Source organism: Ceratotherium simum, chromosome 3, assembly GCF_057802395.1.
Source record: "Ceratotherium simum simum isolate JZ-2026a chromosome 3, ASM5780239v1, whole genome shotgun sequence".
Lineage (NCBI taxonomy): Eukaryota > Metazoa > Chordata > Mammalia > Perissodactyla > Rhinocerotidae > Ceratotherium > Ceratotherium simum.
The window spans coordinates 37,181,724-37,205,640 of NC_141902.1; the positions used below are offsets into that span (position 1 = coordinate 37,181,724).

General features: G+C 40.9%; 1 protein-coding gene across 7 annotated transcripts in view; it reads right to left on the bottom strand.

The window, feature by feature from the left end:
• Window positions 1-23,917, bottom strand: part of GPR176 (G protein-coupled receptor 176) — a 113,929-nt gene that overhangs the window by 21,826 nt on the left and 68,186 nt on the right. For 2 of the 7 annotated variants that reach the window (XM_087425006.1, XM_087425011.1), the window contains exon 2: window positions 5,564-5,674. The exons of the other annotated variants lie outside the window; for them this stretch is intronic. The gene's annotated coding sequence lies outside the window, so the exon portion shown is untranslated. The remainder of the gene's footprint in view (window positions 1-5,563; window positions 5,675-23,917) is intronic. 7 annotated transcript variants of the gene reach the window in all.

The window sequence follows — 23,917 nt, forward strand, 5'->3', positions numbered from 1 at the left end:
AGACACACAGTCAGAGCCTGAAGTTGGTAACTCTCCTTCTTTCTGCGACTACTCAGATTTTTTCCATATAAATCAACTAAAAAATCTTTATAGCTTCACAAGATACCCTGCTCTCTGATCTCTCACGTTATGTCTATTAACCTCCCTGAAAGGTATATTATACCCTGAAAAGCTATGGCAAGAGTTTCAGTATTATTGGCCCTATCTAACTGTGACACTGTTGAAACCCTTTAATAACCACAGGCTCCATTTCCTCCTCAATAGGTGTATGGAGAAAGCTTCCAGAGAAAAGGAGGAAACAAATTATCTAATATCATTAAGCATGCTCCCCTTGGATCTGCGTCCAAACAAGCCATTCTTGATTGGGTGGAGGCGAAGTAGCTCACTGCCCTACATATCTACTACACAGACCATCTCACTCAGCGGCCCTTGCCTATATTAAATTGTTCATGCAATCTCTGAAGGCAAAGTCCACATCTTCTGCACCATTCATGTTGCATGTAGCCTAGAGGGGTTATTTCTCCCCTAAAATACTGTAAGATTATGAAGCCTGAAAAGAACCTTATCTGAAAATTCTGTTGACCTCATCAGCACCAATCAAGGTTTTCTATCTAGGATTTGCTTCATAAATATCTAAATACCCCAACAAACAAAAGCTTGATGTTTGGTATTTAGCAGAATTTTTTTCCATGTACTCAATTGTATAGGTACATCTATTGATGGCAACTGCCTTTCATCAACAAGCTGAATGTTTACTATCTCCCCATTGCCAACACACAGTGTCAGAGCAGCTTGGGAGAGAGGCACTCAACAGGGATGCCTCTCGCTATACTATAATTAGTCTAGTGAACGTATACAGAATACTCCTGAACTCTTTTTTCCTTCTCCCTCTGTTCCAGTAAGTATAATTATGCAGTCTGAAAGGGAAAATTATGTTGGAAATATTTCCAAAGAACACAAGGGTAAGATAATTAGAGGACTATGAAAGGAAAGGGAGCCCAATCCTGCTTCAGTCCATGGGGACCGAGCTGATGTGAGCTGGAGGAATAAGATTTTGGAAATGGGAGTCTCTTACTCCTTATGATCTGGTACAATCCAACAAAGACATTAATTAAAAGCTGAAAATGCCATGCCTTTTTCTTTCGCTGAGTTGGGGAGTAGAGGCAGGAGAAAGGGGAGAGGCTGGAGGATGAGGAGCAAGAAAGGGCATTCTAATACTTCTAACAGATTTCCGGCTACTCTCTCCCTACTGGGGAGGTTAAAGTTGCTCTAGAGTAGACTTCCCATGTTTCCTTTAGCACTTTCTCCCATTTCTGCAAGGAAGGAGAAGGCCAGCCACAGAGCAGTTTGTAGAGTGAGAAGCCGGGACTAGGAGAGCCAGCATAGCAGATGGGACAAGAGCCGGAGGCGGCCAGATCCAGGACAGGGTCAAAGACAGATGGCCAAGGCAGGGAAGGCTCCCAAGGAAGTGACGGATCTTAAAGTCACAGCAACGGTGAGAACAGAACACAAGAGGCATTGAAAAGATCAGTTCCTGCACACAGCCCATTAGGGCCAACAGATAAGATAAGAAAATGGAATAAATGCTCAGACAAAATACTAGGAACCAAGAGCTCTCTAGGAAGGATGGAGTGGGGTAAAGTAAGCAAAATAAGAGATTGGTATATGGGTAACAAGGAAGGAGATTGATAAGTGAGACAGCCCCGGTCTAGACCCTGAACTTAGATATGGTTCCCTGTGAGGCAAGAACTAAAGCGACAAGACGTATTTAAGGGCCTTGCAGGTATAACATGATTTTGGAAGTACCTATAAGAAACTGCAGGTGGGTGGGCAGAAACAATACTTTTCAGAAAGCAAATTCTAATACTGCTCTTTCTCTCTTTTCCTCTTCTCTCTCCCTCAAGTAGTAACAGAAGCTGGAGAGAGAGGAGGAGAAGAGGGAAAAAATGAGAACAAAATAATAGGGAGAATCATTTCAATTCCATTTGTCTCCCATGCCAAGCCCTATTTTGTATGCCTTTCCCAGTAACTATTTAAGGCAACCCAGCCCTTCTGTGCCTGAATCATTGGTCACATGGCTGAAAACTGGACAAAAGGCTTCTTTGCATTGTATCATGTTCTAAGAATCCAGGATTCATGATTATTGTGACCACAGTGACAGAGATAAACAGAGAAGGAGAATTCTCCAAACATTTTAGCATTTTGAATAATCAGCTTCCAATTCCTGCATTTTTCCTCTAATAGTAGTTGATTTGAATAATACTGAGTTATTTACCAAGTAGTTTTCCTGCTGGTTCAAAATAAAATCAGCATGAAATACTATTAGGTTGTTTAAAGCTTGTTAAATCTCCAATGAGGAGATGTGACCTCTTATTTTCCCATTATAAAACCAAAAGGAAGGGGCAGAATTTTCTATCCTGTGAGATATCGATTTTCCACTATGTGGGTTTGTAAATTACTAGCTTTCACAGTGCAATCAATGTCACTGATTCAATGCAGATGAAATAAATACGATAAAATATAAAATCTGTTTACTTTCGTTAAGTCTCAGTTTCCATTAGTCTTGTCCCTGACATTATCTTTAAACAGGCTTCAGCATGTAAATACCACGGCTGAAGGCAAAACACTGGCTAATAAATATTAGCCAACAAATTTTAATATTACCCCAAGTAAGGAAAGAAAAGTGAGCATACATGCAATGATCAAGGAAACAGTGACATGCTGCAACTTTTAAAATTGTTGTTTTTCTAATAAAGAACTCTGAAATTCTTTAACAGGAGTGAGAAGGTAATCTACAACACCAAATAGACTTTAAATACTTGATGGTGCTCAGGGCAAGCTACCCCAGGAAGCACCACTCTGGTATGCGGATTATTTCGAGCTGAAGACAATAAGGACTCAGAGAACTCAGGAAGAATATTTGAGTTTCCCCTCCCAAACTGCCTAAAGAATTTAAAACAAAAGATCTGTTTCAGGAAGGAGTTATTATTATGACTGCTATAAAGATAATGTAGGATAGAGGTTACAAAAGAAAAGGCACCAACAAGCCCATCTTATCGGAAGTTCTGTCTCTCTGGCCACATGCTCTGGATGGCCCTGCGAGGAGTTACCAGACAATCATTTACAAGGGAAGTCTCCATTTGTAAAGGTATCTCCCTCTCTGTATTGGGAAGAGGGGGGATGACCTCATTTCTAGAGACTTATCAATGTGGAAGGTGAGGCCTTAAAACTGCATAATAAACCTTACTCTTGTTTACAGTGCTTTAGTGATAATCTCCTGTAACTAACACCCCCACCCCCAACATCCTCCTTGTCTTTGGTTGGACATGGTATTTAAGATGAGAATTTCTGCTATTGTGTTGAGAAACGCAGTGTCCCTGCTTTCTCCCATGTATACATGTTATTAAACTTGGTATTATTTTCTCCTGCTAACCTGTCTTGTTAATTATTTGGCCAGCCATAAGAACCTTAAGGAAAAGGGCAGAAGGAGATTCCCCCTCTTCCCCGGACAACTCATATGGACGGAAGGAACCTGGAAGAGTCATCTATATCTTCCTTGTTTCCAGATAAGACTTTGTTCAGAGAAAACATATTTTTGCTACTTGTTAAGACTTCTGAGAAAAGCAGCATCCTACGGTCCCCCATGGTAAGCAGCCTCCAAGAAAACCAATGATCCCTGCCTCCTGGTATTTATGTCCCTGTGTAAACCTCTCCCACAACAAATAGGGCCATCTTGTGTAAATAGTAGGACACAGCAGAAATGACACTGAGACTTCCAAGGCTAGGTCATAAGAGACATTGCCATTTCCGTCTTAATCTCTTTTGAATCACTTGCCCTGGAGAAAGCCAGTTGACACATCTTAAGGAAACTCAAGCAGTCCTATGAGAGATCCACATGGTGATGGACTGAGGCCTCCTGCCAACAGCCGTGTGAGTGAGCCAACTTGGAAGGAGGTCCTCTAGCCCCACTTGAGCCTTCAGGTGACTACAGCTCTAGCCAATGTCCTGATTCAGAGACCTGATGAGAGACCCTGAGCCAGAAACACCCAGCTAAGCTGCTCCCAAACTCCTGATCTACAGAAACTGTGAGATAACATGTTTGTTGTTTTAACCTGTTATGTGTTCAGGTCTACCACTTAGACACATTGTATAGACTCTGTCTTATTTCTCTCATCTACAGAATGAGGATGATAACACTTACCTGGCAGGGCAGTTGTATTAAATGAGATAACGTATAAAAAGTGCCAAACACTGACTCATCCATAGTCTGTGTTAAATAACTGTAATGTTATGTATCATTATTTTTTAACTTTCTTTTACTGATCATCACATAACTATAAATTAGTGAGACATTTCTAGAAGTCACAAAAGGCATCACAGTACTGAGTAACCACAAAATAATGTTTCCTCACGGTGTTAAATTTTATTTACTCTTCCTTTAAGAAACAAAAAAAATCAAAATCCTTTAAACTTTTCTCCTCCATGCAGCTCTGTTAAATCCTGAGAGTAAATCTCCTGTTTACGCTCTGTGACTTTCTCAGAAGTATAATGAACACCAAACCCCAAACAATCAATAGTCCTTAAGTTTATCAGCTTGCCTTCTTTCCATCAGCAGTAAAATTAATGAAATCAGAAAATGTAGCTACTCAAATGGCAAAATGTGATATGCCCTGATAAGTGGCTATTTGAAAGAACATAAAACCCATAGTCAAGGCACATCAGTCATTAACTCTGGAGACGAGGGCTGTGAGATGGCAGTGAGGACCTGATGGTGGCAACATCCACCTTTACCTTATGGGATGACCAGATCTTTCAAGGCCTTGGTTCTGTTCCCAGTTGGATGTTAGGAACTGCAGTGACGCTTATGTCCAGAGGCCACTCTCTTGGTTTTCCTCCTATTACTTCGGCCCCTTCTCGATATCTCTTGCTGGTTTCTCCTCCTATATCAGGGCTAAATCTCGACCCTACTCATGCTATCTTCCCCCCAGACTATTGACCTTCTTTCCCAAATCTTAATGGCTCCCATGTTTATTGCACCACCTCACCTCCTATCTGAGCCCTAGACTCAGATATCCACATGCCAACCAGATATCCATATGCCCACTCAACATCTCCACTTAGGACTCTCATGAGTATCTCAAACTTAACACGTCCAAATTAAACTTTTGACCTTCTTTGCCAAATCTCCCCTTCCTCCAGTATTATCCATCTCAGAAAATGATCATTTTAAAAGCAATTTGGAACATCACTCCCCTTCTTGAAAACTTTTATTGCTTTCCCATTGTTCATAAAGACAAATCTAGAAGTCCAGCCTGCCCCATCACTGGTTCTTGTGAGAATTAGAAAAGCTGCCCCTTTGCTGCCATCTGTTATAAAACTGTAATAGATACGAGCCTATGACTTTGAATATGAACAGTGCCCTCTAGAGTGGTGCTAGGGACAAGGGGGTAGAGCAACCCCATGGACCTTCTCTTGAATCCCTAAAACTCCAAAGGTCTCCTCTGCCTGCGGGCCCTCATGTGACTGTTCCTTTTGCCCTCCACCCCATCGTCTCTAAGTTTACCTCATTTTTCAGGTCTTCTAAAAGAAACCTTCTCTGACCACCACTATCTCCAATCCGACGCAGGTCCTCCTGGTATTTCTCATCATGCGGATTACTTCTTGTTTGCACCATCTATAATACCAGGAATTAGTTAACCATATGTGCCAATCTCCACTAAATCATAAGCTTTATGAGGGCAGGGACTGCATCTCAGTTGTATATATTATCATTATATATTTCTACCACTAGAGCCCCAATGCCTGGAGAGCAGTACCTGGTAATCATGAATGCTAAATATATATTTGTTGACTGAAAAATAACAATAAATAGAAAAATGGATGAACATACGGAAGTGTATTCCACTAGTTCTATGCTTACTAGTCATGTAGGATCCCATTTGGACCCTAAGTTTCAGGGGAATCCAGAAGTAAGATTCTGGCTACACATCACAACCTTTGTATTTCCTTTCTCTACCTCTCTGCTTTTTCACAATGAAAACAGATTTAGTTTATTTCTGAGTTTTTATAAACTAAGACACATTCACTGTTATAAATTCAAATGGTTCAGAAAAGTATAGGAAGAAAGAAAAATCCCTCGAAATCCTACCACCTTAGGATAAACATGATTAATATTCTGGTCATCATCTTTTAATACATCTCTTCACGCATATATACATAATTTTATATAAATGGTATACCAATTGAACATGCTCTTCTTTGTGGACACCATCTTCTTAAGTAACCAATGTAAACACATCTCCATTTTCATTACTTAATCATATATAAACATACACACTGTATTTACAGACGTATGCAGTACATTGTCATTATTTCTTTTGTAAACAGTTTTATTTTATATATATATATGCAATATACAGTGGGAAAATCCCCCTGTTCCCTGGTGTGACTATACCATAGTTTATTCAGCCTTTGTCCTCCAAATGGGCATTCACTTTGCTTACAGGTTTTTGCCATCATAAACAATATTGCAATAAATATTGTTGTACATATACACTTACTTTCTGGTGTTTTTATTTCTGTGATATTAATTTCTCCACCAGCAACATGTATAGAACCTTTTCCTCAAAAATTCCTGCCTTCAGCAGGTTCTATCACTTCTCATTGATTTTTGCCAATCAATGGGTGAGAAGCTATATGAAGACCCAGAAAGAATAGTCCCTGTGCACAGTGCCCTGTGCTTCATGGACAAGGCATCATTTGTGGGGCATACACTTTTCAGAATGGATTACTATAACATTTCTGGAAAGTAATCCAACTGGTTTGAGAGTGAACGCTGCTCTAGTCCTCCATAAGCTCAGTAAGAGATCTATTTGGGTCAGGCAGACCCTTCTACATCAGTGCTCTGTCTCCCAGATCACATTCACTGCCTCTGTGAGGGAAAGCACCCCCTATCGTCTCTAAGTTCACCTCAGTGTTAGCACCAGAGTGTCGGCATAACTGCACTGGGGTGCCTACTTCAGAGCATGCTGGATGAGAAGGGGGACAGAGTGGCAGGAGAGGGAAGAAGAAGGAAACCTTATGCCTCAGAAGAAAGCTTCAATCCACAACAAACAAGTCCCCAGGACTGTAGTACAACTTGGGTCCAAGAAACATCCAATCTGAGCAAGCCAGAGCAGAGCAAGAGGTAGGGGAATTGAGGGTGCAGGTGAGAAGCAGAGATGGAAAGTCACTTCTAGAAAAATCCATTCATTATTCAGCAAAGGACACGGAGAGAGGGTACACTTCCAGCAAAGGGCTGAAAAGGTTTTCAGAGCTGGAGTAAAGACAAGATCCAGAGGTGCTTAAGAGCTAGAAAACCCTCAGGAAAGGGGGAAGGAAGATGGACCTAGTTTTAGCAAAGAAAGGGGGACAAAGGCTCAGAAGCTGCTTGCTCTGAGGAGTCCTTAACACTCCACCTGCTCCTCTCTCTAAACCTAACATGCTAACTGAGTGGAAGGTCCTCCTCTCCTGCAGGGGGTAGGGACTGCAGAGAGCAAGGCAGAGCAGGGCAACAGGCCCACAGGGAGACCACAGCAGAGCTGGGGTGAAGCCAGAACCGTTCCCCTTAGAATCTGTGCACATACATTATCTATTCTTTCCTCCTTGTTCCTGTAACCTTTCCAAATGGCATTTACAGGAAATCTATCTTTTTGATAGTTTCAAATTTATATAGCACACATCAGCTTCTATGATTAAAATCCATCATGTCCACTGAAGCTGCTTCTTCAGCTCTTGCCTGGAGAAAACGGAAGCTGGTGGGGGCCTGAAGGCATTCCCAAAGGTGCCATCAGGGTCAGCCTCCAAGAAAGAACTCTGACCACTGACACAGTATATCCTAAGGGAACAGCAAAAATGCAAAATTAAAATATAAAGGAAAAAACATTTTCCACCGTTGTTTGGCAAAAATAAAATAAAATTTATAAGATCCAGTATTAAAGGGTATGGAGATGTAAACATTTTTATACGTTTTTGGTGGGCAAGTAGATTGCTATAATTACATGCAAAGTAACCTGGCAGTATCTATTAAATGCACGTAGCTTGAGCAGTCCTACTTTTGTGAAACTATCCTACAAATAAAAGAATCAATATATAAGGCTGTATGTTCAACCATGTTTGCTGAAGCACTACTGACAGTGACCCCCAAATTGAAAACAACCTGAATATCCATCATTAGGATAAATTGCAGTTATCCTATTTATCATTAGGATAAATAAAACTATAAATCATGGTCCCTATAGGAACACAGAGAAAGCTATGGAAAGACATATCCCAAGCTGTCAACACTGATTACCTCAAGAAAAGTGGAATTGGGGGATGGCACAGTAAATGTGTGTAACATCATTTGCTTTTAAACTAAAGAAGTGAGAGGGAAAATATGTTCTCACACACACACACACACACACACACACACACACACACCCGTCTCTATTTCTAGCCAGCCTAGTATGATGCTGAAAACGTCACCTTTAGAGGTTAATTTTTCTGTTTCCAAAAGTTTGTTGTTAAAATACAAATATTCCTGAAGTTGTTTTTTGTCCCTTAACACCTGTAGGGGGTAGGGGAAGAGAGATAATGTTTTGATTGCTTTGCAGCAGTGACAGCAGGCTGGGAGGAACATCTTTATTTTTTATTTTTTATTTTTTTAAAGATTTTATTTATTTTATTTTTTTCCCCCCAAAGCCCCAGTGGATAGTTGTATGTCGTAGCTGCACATCCTTCTAGTTGCTGTATGCGGGACTCGGCCTCAGGATGAACGGAGAAGTGGTGCCTCAATGCGCACCCGGGATCTGAACCCGGGCCACCAGCATCGCAGCGCGCGCACTTAACCACCAAGCCACAGGGCCGGCCAAGGAACATCTTTAACTAGGACAGGCGGGTGTCTATGTGGGGAAGGTAGGAGGAAAGGCCCCGAGCTCCTGGCCTGACTGACATGCATCTTGCTGACACTGATACTGTGTCTGGGAAGGAGAACCAAAAGAGAGGAAGAGACACTGAGTGGAGAGGTGGATGGGGCACAGGCATCCTGTCTTTGCCTGAGGCCAGGCCTACTGAGGATGCTGCTCAGGTTTCCTTCCCGGTTCTCTGGGGGTGAGCACAAGCCTGGAGTTGGCCCTCTGCCAGCCCTAGAAGGGCAGCCAACAGGGACCTTGAGGCGGTTGCAGACTTAGCATCAGCTGAGAGAGTAGCAGGGATCGAAGGTGCCAGACACGGTTTCTTGCAATTAACTCAGGGAGCAGAACAAGTAATCAGAAAAGTGTGATTTTCCTCTGCTCCAATAAAATGAAAATGCCTGCCCTTGTTATAAAGAAGCAGGAGAATCGATGAGGAGTTTAAAGAGACAGTGGCATGCCCCACGGGCAAACAACTGCTTCCACTACGATGCAAACCTGAGGGCAGAGGTTCTTCTGGATGAGCAAAACTGCCTTCCCCGCCACTGTACGAGGACCTGTCTGTCCAGGCTGGAGTGAATGCAATGCAAGCATATATAGCGCACTAACGTTGGAAAGAATGATGCTACTCGCCAGCATTCAGTGAGCACTTACTAACTACCTAAGTCTTTACACGTATCATGTGAGCTTTACGAGCTTTACAGCCCCATGAGATAGGTACTATTTAACCCCACTTTACAGATGAGGAAAGCGAGGCACTGAGAGGTTAAGTGATTTGCCCAAGTTTACAGAGATAAGAAGTGGTGGAGCTGGTATTCAGCGCCAGGCAGTCAGACTCTAGATCCTAGGATATAACCACTACACCACCCTGCCTCCAAAGGAAGAGACACCACCCGACAGTGCAACCCCGATGCTGAGAACAAGGACCAAAGACGCATCCCTGGAAAGTATTTCGACTCTAGCAGGATGGATCTATGAAAAAACTTGGCATGAGTAAGGAAGCTACGAGGTTGGAAAGAATGCCAAAGTTCCTGGTGAGATGTGCACGCAGGAAACAAGGAGTTTACAGGCAAAACCACTGCTCTAGGGTAGAACCTAGGAAAGCCTTGTGAGTGAGGAGGTAGGTGTCTGCAGGGGAAAATGACTCATCCGAGGATGGAAGGGGGAGCTTAGGACACACCCAGAAAGGACTTGGGAGCATAAGTTGCTTGACAGACTCTGGTGACAAAAATATTAAAATGAGAATAGCTACTTAAGCCAAATCTCTAGGATGGAATTCATTTTGACTACTTTCCCTGTTATACAATGTATTTGCATATTGCTTTGACTTTATTAGCGCTGTCCCCACCTCACCTGAAAACTTGGTGACTGGCTTTACAGCTCTGATGTGAAGACTTTAAATAGCCCCCACAAGGACAGAGTTGACCCATTCCTAAGTCTCTGTCTCTTCTCTCCGAGCAGGAACCATTCTGCTGCCTACCACATCCAGCAAGTCTACTCCTAGGGACAGACCCAAGAGAAATGAAAACACAGGTTCACACAAACACCTGTACACCAATGTTCAGAGCAGCACGATTCACAACAGCCAAAAGGGGGAAACAATCCAAACGTCCATCAACTGATGAGCAAAGAAAATGTGCTATGCCCATACAATGTAATATGTTTTATCCATAAAAAGAAATGAAGTTCTGAAACATGCTACAATATGCATGAACTTCAAAAACTTATGCTAAGTGAAGAAGCCAGTCACAAAAGACCACATATTTATAATTCCATTTGTATATTATGTCTAGAATAGGCAAGTTCTTAGAGACAGAAAGTACATTAGTGGTTGCCTAGGGCTGGGGTGGAAGGAGGCTGGGAGGAAATAGGGATGCCAATGAGTATGGGCTTTCTTCATGGAATAATGAAAACGTTCTAAAATACATTATGGTGATGGTTGCACAACTCGGTGAATATGCTAAAAACCATTGAACTGTACGTTCTAATGAGGTGAATTGTATGGTAAGTGAATTATATCTCAACAAAGCTGTTATTAAAAAAAAAAAAAGTGAGTCCATCAGTGTCTGCCTGAAGGTGCAGGACACAGAAATGAGGAAAGTCTTAATACTTATGCAATTACATGTCCCTTAAAGGTTGCTTTTAGTGACTGTTTTGCAGGAAATGTAGTCTCCTGAATGTGTCAGTATAGAGACAGCTGGCACAGAAATGTGTCTGGCATCTCAGACACGGGCCCCAATTTCATGCACCAGAGGAATCTGATATCGCTCCTTTCCTGGGATGAGCCTCCTGCTCCCTGGGAAGCCACAAAACAGGGCAGCAATTAAATATATGAAGTTTTTGCTTTGAAGATATTCTCTCTCTCTCTTTTTCTTTCTCTCACTCACACACACACAGAGAAAGCCCATTTTCTCCTAATTATCTCCAGATATTATAGTATAAGTACATCCTCTCTGTCTCCTTTCACAGTTCAGCAAACAGCTTATTCATTTTGCTAAGAGCAAGCTTGTTGTTATCCGCTAATAACAAATCACAGGCGTAATTAGAACCCCAAGCCCAGCACAGCCAATTAGCTAAAAAAAGACTCTAGGCATGAATATTCTTCATAAAATAAAATAATCGTTTAAAGTTCTAAATGCATTGATTGACAAAAAGTTATAAAATTAAAGCAAAAGTCTTATATTCCACAAAGATTTATTATGAGAAAGAAGTCAACCAATTGTTCTCCATTTTCAGAGACTTGAACAAGACAAAACAGGTCCACTGCATCAAAGATAGTTTTTTAAAAATAAAAATGAGTATTTTGGGCCAGCCCGGGGGCACAAACGGTTAAGTGCGCGCGCTCTGCTGCGGCGGCCCAGGGTTCCCCGGTTCGGATCCCCGGCACGCACCGAGGCACCGCTTGGCAAGCCATGCTGTGGCAGCGTCCCATATAAAGTGGAGGAAGATGGGCACGGATGTTAGCCCAGGGCCAGTCTTCCTCAGCAAAAAAAAGAGGAGGACTGGCAGATGTTAGCACAGGGCTGATCTTCCTCACAAAAAAAAAAAAAATGAGTATTTTGTCTTTAAGGATGATTAAGCCCTATAATAAGCTTCCAGGAAAGGAAATCTCTCTTCCTAAAGGGTAATATTGTATCATTTAAGATTAGATTTGGCTAAATCTGAAATAATAGCTTAAGCAAGACAAAGATGTCTCTCTGTCTCATATAAAAATCCAGAGACAATCCAGGGCTGGTTATAGGGGCTCTGCGCCACACAATTCTCAACATTTTTCCAGCTCACTGTTCCACAATCCCAAATACAGGGCCCCTGTCCTCGTAGTTCAAGGTTGCAAATGAAGCTGCACCGAACACGTGTATTTCAGGCAGCAGGGTGGAAGCAAGGATGAAGAAGCTGGGAAACGGGCAGCATGTGTCAACTGTCTTTAAGGAAAAGTCCAGAAAGCCATTACGTGATGCTTTGCATTGGTCACATGACCACACCAGTTGTCATGGAGACGGTCTTTATTCGAGGCTGCCACGTGCCCAACTAAAAATCAGGGTTTCCACTGTTATGGAAAGAACAGGAAAGGCTACTGGAGAACATCCCAGTCTCTGCCACTGTCTTCAACACTCATCTCTTGTACTTTGAGCAGACCCTTCAGAAGACACTTCTTTTTATAAAATGTATAAAGAGACTGAGAGAGAGAAAGGGATTTTTCACACTTTGTACAACCAGAGACATTTAAGTACCTCCCTATTATCTACATTTTGCGGTACACTTTTACCTTTGTTCTGCTTTAGGTATGAGAAAGGATGCAATTTTCCTAGCCCAACAATAGCCAGAATATTATTAAGTAAGTACAGGATAAAGAGTTAATAAATAAAACTATAAAAATAAATAAATAAGTAAAAAAACAAATTTAAAAAAATCCTTACTGTCAACAAGTCCCTACATTTACAGCACGGCTGAGGCAGTTCACATGTGACATCAAACAACCAAATTAAATGAGCTACAGTGTTGAATCTGGTAGAATCCAGACAAACTCCTTGGGCAGAACCAGCTCTTGCAGAGGATTTGTTTCCATCTGCAATAACCCAAGTAGGTCCACACGATCAAACAATCTCCAGGTACAGTGGAGAAAGTGGACTGTTCACGACCTCCATAGGTTTTAGATGAGCTTGATTTGGTTTAAATTAAGCTGTTTTAAATAAAGTGCTTTCTTTGTATAATAATAAATAAATAATAATAAATTTACTATAAACAAATAATAATAAAGATATATAATAAGTAGTAATATTTTTATTTTTCTTTACTTAATAGATTTTATTTATTAATAACAAAGATATAATAAATACTTGATACCAGAGACAAATATGGATTTCCTTTTAGAAAGTACACACTACTTTAAACAATGATATATTGTGATACCCAGACAGTCACTGTGGAATTATTTTATTTGAGAAGATTATCATTTAGTTTCTTAACAAGGTTAACTGAAGCAAGTATCTGTGAAATCATCCTAATTGCACAGGCTAACTATGACAATGCATACGTGTCTGCCATTCTGTGCTGGAAGGGTGACCATCAGAGCCGTCAGCTTCCCACCAGGGACACCTCCCCACGATACCTCCAGAACACATTTTTACCTCTCCATGTTGTCATTTCCCTTGCTATGTATGAGTTCACATCCTTATCATCTGATTGAGCTATGGTGTTTCTGACTCACCACATAATATAGGACCTTGGACCACCCTGTATTAGTAGGACTCCGGTCCCATGGCCCTTGCCCAAGCCCCTTTGTTCAACAAAGAAAAATTCTGAGACTGTATGAGAAACTTTAGCCAGCTCCTCAAACACAGGGAGATATAAAAAGGTAAATTTCTGGGAATTTGCGGAAGAAGAAGGCAATCTCAGCCTAGAAGAAAGTATGGAGGAGATGCAATTTCACTGAAGAAGGCACCAACAGATGTGGAATCAGAGCCTGATTGTTGAAATGGAAGAGGAAATAAATGTGGCTGTCACATGGGCATCCAGACTTTTGAGAGCATGTGTGAAATGCCCCACTAGAATTTGAAGAGGGCTGGTGTCCTGCAAGTAGGAGACAAAAACTAGCACAAAATGGCCTCACTTGTATGTTACTTATAAGGTAATTTATAATCAAGAAAAAAATTTATACTTCTAAATCATTATTTTTTATTATCCTCAGTTTGAGCCACGTTAGACTAACCCAGGGACTCAATTTAAACCTGAATATTAAGAGGCCTACTGTCCAGCCACTCCCACCCCATACATCACCGCCACCATGAAAGTCGCCATCAACTGAAACAGAGCCCCAGATCAGCGCCATGTACAGTGAGTCAAACAGCCACTCACAGAATCACATTTTGCAAGTTAGCCCACATCTGGAGTTTCAACATACCAGCTGACTGACAGATCAGTAGCACTCTCTGCTAGTGCAAAACATCATTACATAAGCGTAGCTCCGCCTGAGGTGGGAAAGAAAGCCAAATGCCCAGCTAACACGTCATCTGGATTTATAATGCAATGAATCTCTCTCTAGAGTAAATGTTATTTTTAAAATACCAGACATCTGATGGCAGGAGGTACAGTTAACAGGGAAAAAATGCTGACTTCAACAAAAAATAGCTGAAAGACTTGGGAATTTAGCCCAGTTTCAGAACACAGGGTAGCAAGTGCTATCTTCTTTTCTATGTGATTTTGACTCACTTCCCTCATTTAATTTGCCCTTCAGTCCTAGGGGAGGCCTGTAAGGCAGACAGCAAATGCTGTTCAACTGCTCTGAAGATACTATTCTGTCACTTTCCACCCAAGTCCCCTCTCTTTCCACCACTAAAAGTAGAAAGAAGAGCACCAGGAAAGTGCCCAAAGGATTGCTATCGCTCTTCTAAATTTCACCCAAATGCCACACAATTAGCAGAACGATAATATATAACAAAGCCCCTCAAAGTCCCCCATATGTTTTTTCATGGCTCTTCCAAAAAGAAGTAAAATCAGATGCAGAATTCCCCCGACATCCTCTGGACATCACCTAAATAGTATAGAGAAACAGAAGAGTGGTCCTCCAAGCTCAGGATTCATGGATATTACATGGATGCTTGTAAAAATGTAGTTTCCTGGTCCCCTCCCCAAACCTGCTGATTCATAAGTCTATGGAGTTTGGCCTAGGAATCTGTATTTAATAAGCCTCCCCAGGTGATCTTGAAAAAGGAAATTTCAGACCACACTTTGGGAAACACTGCTATACAGTGTGTATTTACCCTCAACCCACATTATATAGCTCAGTTTACCTTTCACCTACCCCAGTATCCAAACCACAACGAGACAGTGCTCATGGTTCTCACCAAAGACAGAGTATCAGACAAGGGGGGCCAATTAATAAAGACCTACAAATCTTCTTTCAAACTGTTCCTGGTAACCCAATGGGAGCCCCTCTGCCATCTACCCCCACTCCCCACCCCCACTGAAAAATACAGATTGGGTGAAAATTTGGAGCAAGAACCTATAGGATACATAGATCCTCACCCAGGAAGTGCCCATCCTTCTCCTTGGTTTGCTGCCTTAAGAACATTCACTAGCAAGCCCTCAACAGTGCAAGGCTTTGAAGAATTGCACTTGGACAGCCCAGCAATGATCCTGGACCACATCAATACCCTCTCAACCTCTTCCCACCCCAGATCCAAGCAGGAAAGGTGCTGAGATGACTCTCAGGCTCTCCTAGGGTGACCAATCATCCTCGTTTTCCCAGGACTGAGGGAATTTGTGGGATGCAGGACTTTCACGGCTTAAACTAGGAAAATCCCAGGCAAACTGAGATGAATTGGTCCCTCTGCTCTCTCCCAATTCTAATCGCACCCCAGGAGCCAGCTCCTCAGAGCATGTGTGTCACCAGCACCAGGGAAGCAACTCCTTGGGGACCTCAGACAGAGGGAAGTAGGATTGGCTAGGACACCATTCGCTGAGAGGCCATTTCTAGACCAGGTCCAGGCCTACAAGTTCTAGTTTAAAAGTAGAAAACTCATAACTCTGAAGTCTAACCAGAGAGTTCAAAGAGATCAAGTCATATGGGGTCCTTGCTTGCATGTGAGTGTCAGTCTCCAGAATCTGAAGCAGAAACCCAATTACTGCAAGTAAGAAACTGAGTTTCCCATTCATGGACTTTAAATCCACTTTACCTATGAGATAAGATTTAGAAGATAGAGAACTAACAAGTTAACAAATAAAGAAGATAATTTCAATAGTGATAAGCAGTGATAGAGCAAAGGAGAGAGATTATCAATAGATAATCATCACTAGATAATCTTTTTTTTTTTTTTGTGAGGAAGATCAGCCCTGAGCTAACATCTGTGCTAATCCTCCTCTTTTTGCTGAGGAAGACCGGCTCTGAGCTAACATCTATTGCCAATCCTCCTCATTTTTTTCCCCCAAAGCCCCAGTAGATAGTTGTACGTCATAGTTGCACATCCTTCTAGTTGCTGTATGTGGGACGCAGCCTCAGCATGGCCGGAGAAGCAGTGCGTCGGTACGCACCCGGGATCCGAACCCAGGCCGTCAGTAGCGGAGCGCGCACACTTAACCGCTAAGCCATGGGGCCGGCCCTGTCACTAGATAATCTTAAGTGGCTTCAACCTTGGCAACACACAGGAATGCCCTTGAAGCTTTAGAAACACTGATGCCTGGGCCACACTCAGAGCCCTGGATTTAATCAGTCTAGGATGAATTAGTCTGGGATTGAAGAATTTTTAATACTCCCCTGGTGATTCCAACATGCAGCCAAGGTAGAAAACCCCTGTTTCAGGTAGAAAGGGAGGGTCTCTCTGAGAGATGTGTGAGCTGAGACCTTAGTGAACAGGAGGGAGCTGGGGAAAGAGCATTCCAGAAAGTGCAAATCCCTGAAGCAGAAATGAGCTTGATGTTCCAGGAGCAGAAACAATGTAAGCCCCAGAAGGCAGAGACTTTGTGCCTAGAAGACTATGCCTAGATCAGTGCCTGGAATATAACAGAGGCTTAATATATGTTTGTTGAGAAAAGTAATTTTAAAACGGCCAGTGCACCTGAAGCAAAGTGAGCAAAGGAGAGGAAGGCATGTGGCAGAGGAGAGAAAAGCAGGCATGCAGCAGATCCTGCCCTGTAGACCATGGGCGAGCCTCTATTTTGAGTACAATGGAAGCCACCAGAGGGTTTTAAACAGGAAAGTGACATGGTTTAATATTTTTTAAAGATCACTCTGGACTTCTCCTTCTAGGAAGATGGAGTAGATATAATCTTCCCTATTCCTCCCACTAAGTATAATTAAAAACCTTGGACATAATATATAGAACAAATATAAGAAGACTATGAAAAGTAGAGAGAAGAAGTAGGGACCTTGGGGCCCAGGGAACAACACAGTGGTGGATTCTCTAGGTTTCCACTTTGCTTCATGTATCCCAGCCTTGGAGCTGAAAAAGTCAGCAACCTGGAAATGCCAATGGATGTAGACCAAAAAAAAAACAAAACGAACAAAAGAAGCCTGCTCCTTCTAGGAAAGGACTAGGAAAGGGGCAGAAATAACAAGGTGGAAAATTTTTAGACAATTACTCCAGCGAAATAGCACAGAAAACACCCACCTGTCACGGTACCTGGACCCATGCTGAGAGAGGCCAATTGGGGAAGCCAGACTTCTAGCCTCACCAGATTGTACTGGGACACCCCATCCAGAGTGGTATCAGAGAAGGCATAGTAGAGAGTTAGGACTTTCACCCCTGCCCAGCAGTACAGAGGCCAACACCTCCCTGTGGGGTCCACAGAGGTCATATAGAGAGCGGTAACAGGGCACTTCCACCCCTCAAACCCAGGGAAGTATCAGTAGGGGCCCAGTGGAGAGCCAGAGCTACCACCCTACCCAGCTCCTCTATTGTGCATCAACATGGGCTGAGTGGGGAAACTAGGCCTCTATCCTCTCCTGACAGTAAAGAAGCAGCGCACCAACTTCCCCTGTCACAGTGGTATCAGAAAGCACCAACTAAAACAGAAAGGATAAATAAAATTCAGAGTCTCATAACATAATTCCCCAAATGTCCAAGTTTCAATCAAAAATCACTCATTCATACCAAGAACCATGAAAATCGCAAACTGAATGAAAAAAGACAATTGATAGAGGCTAACACGAAGATGACAGATGTTAGAATTATTTCACAAGTATTTTAAAGCAGCCATCATAAAAAATGCTCCAATAAGCAATTACGAACATTCTTGAAACAAACAGAAAGTCAGCAAAGAAACAGAAGATATAAACAAACAAGTGGAAATTTTAGAACTGAAAAATACAATAACCAAAATAAAAAACTCAGTGAATGAACTCAATAGCATAATGGAGGGGAGAGAGGGAAGAAACAGTGAACTGGAATATAGAACAAGAGAAATTACCCAATCTGAACATAAGAAAGAAGGTAGAGTGAAAAAAGTGAACCAAGGCTCAGGGATCTGTGGAACTATAACAAAAGATCTAACATTCATGTCACTGGAATTCCAGAAGCAGAGGAGAAAGATGGCGAGGCTGAAAAAGTACTTGAAGAAATGATCCCTGAAAATTTCCCCGATTTTGCAAAAAACATAAATATACAGATTCAAGAAGCAGAGTGAATCCAAAAGCAGATAACCTCAAAGAGGTCCACACCAAGACACACCATAGTCAAACTTCTAAAAATTAAAGATAAGGACAAAAACCTTAAAAACAGTAAGCAAGAGAGAAATGACATCTTACCTATAGCAGAAAACAATTAGAATGATAACAGATTTTTCACCAGAAATCAAGAAAGCCAGAAAGAAGTGGCAACAACATTTTTTAAGGGCTGAAAGAAAAGAACTGTCAAACCAGAATCATATATCTAGTGAAAATATCCTTCAAGAATGAAGGGCAAGCAGACCTAACCTAAAAGAATGACTAAAGAAATTTCCCTTAAACAGAAAGGAAATGACAAAAGGAGGAATCTTGGAATATCAGGAAGGAAGAAAAAACAATGGAAATAGTAAATATATAGAAAACACAATACATTTTTCTTCTCCTCTTAAGATTTCTAAATTGTTTTTAATGCTTGAAATAAAAATTATAACACTGTCTGATGTGGTTCTAAATGCATATAGGGAAATATTTGCAAAGATTATATTATAAGTGAAGAAGGGTAAAAGGACATAAAGTTTCCATACCATGAACTGGTAAAATGATGGAACCAGCAGACTGTGATAAGTTTATATGTATATAGTGTATGCCTAGAGAAACCACTAAGAAAGCTATACAAAGAGATATATTCAAAAATATTATAGATAAATAAAAATGGAATTCTAACAAACGATCAAGTAATCCACAGGAAAGCAGAAAAAAGAGAGAAACAAAAAACTGAGAAAACAAACAGAAAACAAAAAATAAAATGAGAGATTTAAGCCCTAAAATATCAATAATTACATTAAATGTAAATGGTCCACATATACCAATTAAAAGATAGAGATTGGCAGAAAGGCTAAAAAAATATGACCCAGCTGTATACTGTCTCCAAGAAACTCATTTCAAATATAATGATATACATGAGTTGAAAGTAAAAGGATGGGAAAATATGTACCATGCAAACATAATCAAAGAAAGCAGGAGTGGCTATATCAACATCAAATAAACTAGACTTCAGAACAACAACAAAAAAATTACCAGAGACAGAGAAGAACAGTATATAATGATCAAAGAGTAAATCCAACAAGAAGCCATAGTATCCTAAATGGATATGCATCAAAGAACAAAATATGTGAATCAAAAACTTATAGAACTGAAAGCAGAAACAGACAAACCCACAGTTCTAGAGTGACGTCACCGTCATGGCAGAGTGAGCTCTCCCGTAAACTCTTCCCCCAATAAGATACAACGAAAGGAACAGTCACAGGCCAACAATGGAATCCTAGACAGTGAAAAGCAAGATCGGAAAAATCCACACTGCCGCACATCTGAGAGAGAAATGTGCTGGGCCCCCGGAGGAAGTAGGGAGAGGTAAGGAAAACTCCTCTCCCTCCCCATCAGATCAGCAATCCTGGTCCAGGCGGCTCACAGAGAGGGGGGAGGGGCGGGCCTCTGTGGGGAAACCGTAGCTCTTCAGGCTTTCTCAGCCAGTGGGAAACTCCCACACAGAGAACTCAGAACTGCTACAGGGTACCATAAACATCTGAGCACCCCAGAGAGCGGATAATGAGGAGCGAATGAGAAGCCCCCCACACCAGGGACCCAGCAGGCAAAAGAGAGAGCCCCCCCCCCCGCAAACCAGACCCTGCAGCTCAGCTGACCAGACCAGACCAAGCGACTGGTGGATCGCAGCGAACAGCCGCAGCAGAGCACAGGGGGCTCAGATTACACAGCCCTTTACCCCCACACCGGGGCGGCAGGTGGAAATTGCAACCAGATATTTCCAAGATGAGGAAAAACAAAGCCAATACAGGAACCACGATGCAAAGGTACATGAAATCACCAGACCAGAAGGAAAACGACAAGCACCCAGAAACCAACCCTGAAGACACAGAAATCCATAACCTAAACGACAGAGATTTCAAAATAGCTATCATAAAAACACTCAACGAAATACGAGACAACACAGACAATTCAATGAGATTAGGATTTTCTTCACAAAAGAGATTGAAATCATAAAGAAAAAACAATCGGTGCCGATGGAGATGAAGAACACAATGGAGAAGATAAAGGAGAATCTGGAATCTTTAAAGAACAGAGCTGACAATATGGAGGAAAGAATTAGCATTATAGAGGATAGGAATATAGATATGTTCCAGATGGAAGAGGAGAGAGAACTAAGACTAAAAAGAAATGAAGAAAGTCTCTGAGAAATATCTGACTCTATTAGGAAATGTAACATAAGAATTATAGGTATTCCTAAGGGAGAAGAGAGGGAAAGAGGAACAGAGAGCCTATTCAAGGAAATAATAGCTGAGAATTTCCCAAATCTGGGGAAGGAGCAGGAAATACCAGTAAGTGAAGCCAACATCACCTAAATACATCAACAGGCAAAGGCCCACTCCACGACATGTAGTGGTAAGGCTGGCCAAAGTCAATGACAAAGAAACAATATTAAGGGCAGCTAGACAAAAACAAAAAATAACGTACAAAAGAACTCCCATCAGGCTCTCAGCAGATTTCTCAACAGAAACTTTACAGGGTAGGAGAGACTGGAATGATATATTCAAAATACTGAAAGACAAAAACTTTCAGCCAAGAATACTCTATCCAGCAAAAATTTCCTTCAAATATGATGGAGAAATAGTAACTTTCCCAGATAAACGAAAGCTAAGGGAGTTCATGGCCACGAGACCCCCACTACAAGAAATACTCAAGAAGGCCCTCAGGCCTGAAAAAAAGAAGAGAAAGGTAATACAAAGCTTGGAGCAAGGAGAAAAATAGGTAGACAAACTCAGAAAAATAGTAGATCTTTACCGGAATAGGTTAGCAACCACTTAAATACCAAAATCAAAGATCAAAGGAAGGAATTCACCAAAAATAAATTTAACCTCATCACTGTAAACACACACCCACAACAAAAGATAGAATAAGGTATAACAAGAACAACTTAGAAGGGGAAGAAGAAAGTGATTCAACTGACTTAGTATAAGGAAATAGGAGGCCATCAGATAATGGACTATCTCATACACAAGATTTTTTACACAAACCTCATGGTAACCACTAAACAAATAATCAAAACAAAATCACATATGATAAACAAAGAGAAAACTAAAAGAGGCATAAGACAGAACAACCAAATTGAATTGGCAGTCCGAAACAAATGGGACAAGAAACAAAGGAAATGCAAAAGAACCAGAAAATAAGTGACAAAACAGCAACATTAAGCCCTCATATATCAATAATTACCCTAAATGTAAATGGATTGAACTCTCCAATCAAAAGATACAGAGTGGCAGGATGGATTAAAAAGCAAGACCCAACAATATGCTGCCTCCAGGAAACACCTCTCAGCTCTAAAGACAAGCACAGGCTCAGAGTGAAAGGATGGAAGACAATACTCCAAGCTAATGGCAAACAAAAGAAAGCAGGTGTTGCCATACTCATATGGGACAAAGTAGACTTCAAGATAAAACAGGTTAAGAGAGACAAAGGGAAATATATAATGATAAAAGGGACACTCCACCAAGAAGACATATCACTTATAAATATATATGCACCCAACGTAGGAGCACCAATGTACATAAAGCAACTATTAACAAACCTAAAAGGAGACATTAACAACAACACAATAATAGTAGGGGATCTTAATACCCCACTTACATCAATGGATAGATCATCCAGACAAAAAGTCAATAAAGAAATATTAGACTTAAATGAAAAACTGGACGAGATGGACCTAGTAGACATATACAGAGCACTCCATCCAAAAACAGCTGACTACACATTCTTCTCAAGCGCTCATGGAACATTCTCTAGGATAGACCATATGTTGGGAAACAAAGCAAGCCTCAATAAATTTAAGAGGATTGAAATCATAACAAGCATCTTTTCAGACCATAATGCTATGAAACCGGAAATGAACCACGAAAAAAAAACTGGGAAAGTGACAAAAATGTGGAGATTAAACAACATGCTACTGAACAACCAATGGATCATTGATGAAATTAAAGGAGAAATCAAAAACTATCTGGAAACAAACGAAAATGAAAATACACCATACCAAACCATATGGGATGCAGCAAAAGCGGTCCTGAGAGGGAAACTCATAGCGATACAAGCCCACCTTAACAAACAAGAAAAAGCACAAATAAGCAACTTTAAATTACACCTAACAGAACTAGAAAAAGAAGAACAAACAAAGCCCAAAGTCAGCAGAAGGAGAGAAATAATAAAAATCAGAGCAGAACTCAATGAAATTGAGACCAAAAAAACAGTAGAAAGGATTAATGAAACAAAGAGTTGGTTCTTTGAGAAGATAAACAAAATCAACAAACCCTTAGCCAGGATTACTAAGAAAAAAAGAGAAAAAGCTCAAGTAAATAAAATTAGAAATGAAAGAGGAGAAATTACAACGGATACCACGGAAATACAGAAGATTATAAGAGAATACTATGAGAAATTATATGCCAACAAATTGGACAATCTAGAAGAAATGGATAAATTCTTAGACTCATACAACCTCCCAAAACTGAACCAAGAAGAAATGGAGAATCTGAATAGACCAAGCAAAAGTAAAGAGATTGAAATAGTAATCAAAAACCTCCCCAAAAATAAAAGTTCAGGACCAGATCGCTTCTCCGGTGAATTTTACCAAACATTCAAAGAAGATCTAATACCCATCCTTCTCAAACTGTTCCAAAAAATAGAGGAAGATGGGACAAACCCACAGTTCTAGTTGGAGGCTTCAACACCTCTCTTTCAGCAACTGCCAGAACAACTAGAAAGAAAATCAGCAAGGATATAGAAGAATTCAACAAACCATCAATCAACAGGATCTAACCTACATTTATAGAACACTCCACCTAACAACAGCAGAAAACACATTCTTTCCAAGTGCTCATGGAACATGTATCAAGATAGACCATATCTTACAGCCATTAGAAAAATCTTCAAGAAATTTTTAAAAATTGAAATCATACAGAGTGCATTCTCCAACCACAATGGAATCAAACTAGAAATCAAAAGAAAGATAAAAGAAAAGCCTCCAAACACTTGCAAACTAAATGATACATTTCAAAATAATCCCTGAGTCAAAGAGGGAGTCTCAAGGTAAATCAAAGGACATGTTGAACTAAATGAAAATGAAAATCAACATATCAAAAGTGGTGGAACACAGCTAAAGTAGTGCTAACAGAGAAATTTATAGCACTAAGTGCTCACATTAGAAAAGAGGAAAAGTCTCAGACCAATAATCTGAGCTCCCAACTCATGAACCTATAAAAAGAAGAGCAAAATAAACCCAAATCAAGAAGAAAAGAAATAATAAGAGTAGAAACCAATGAAA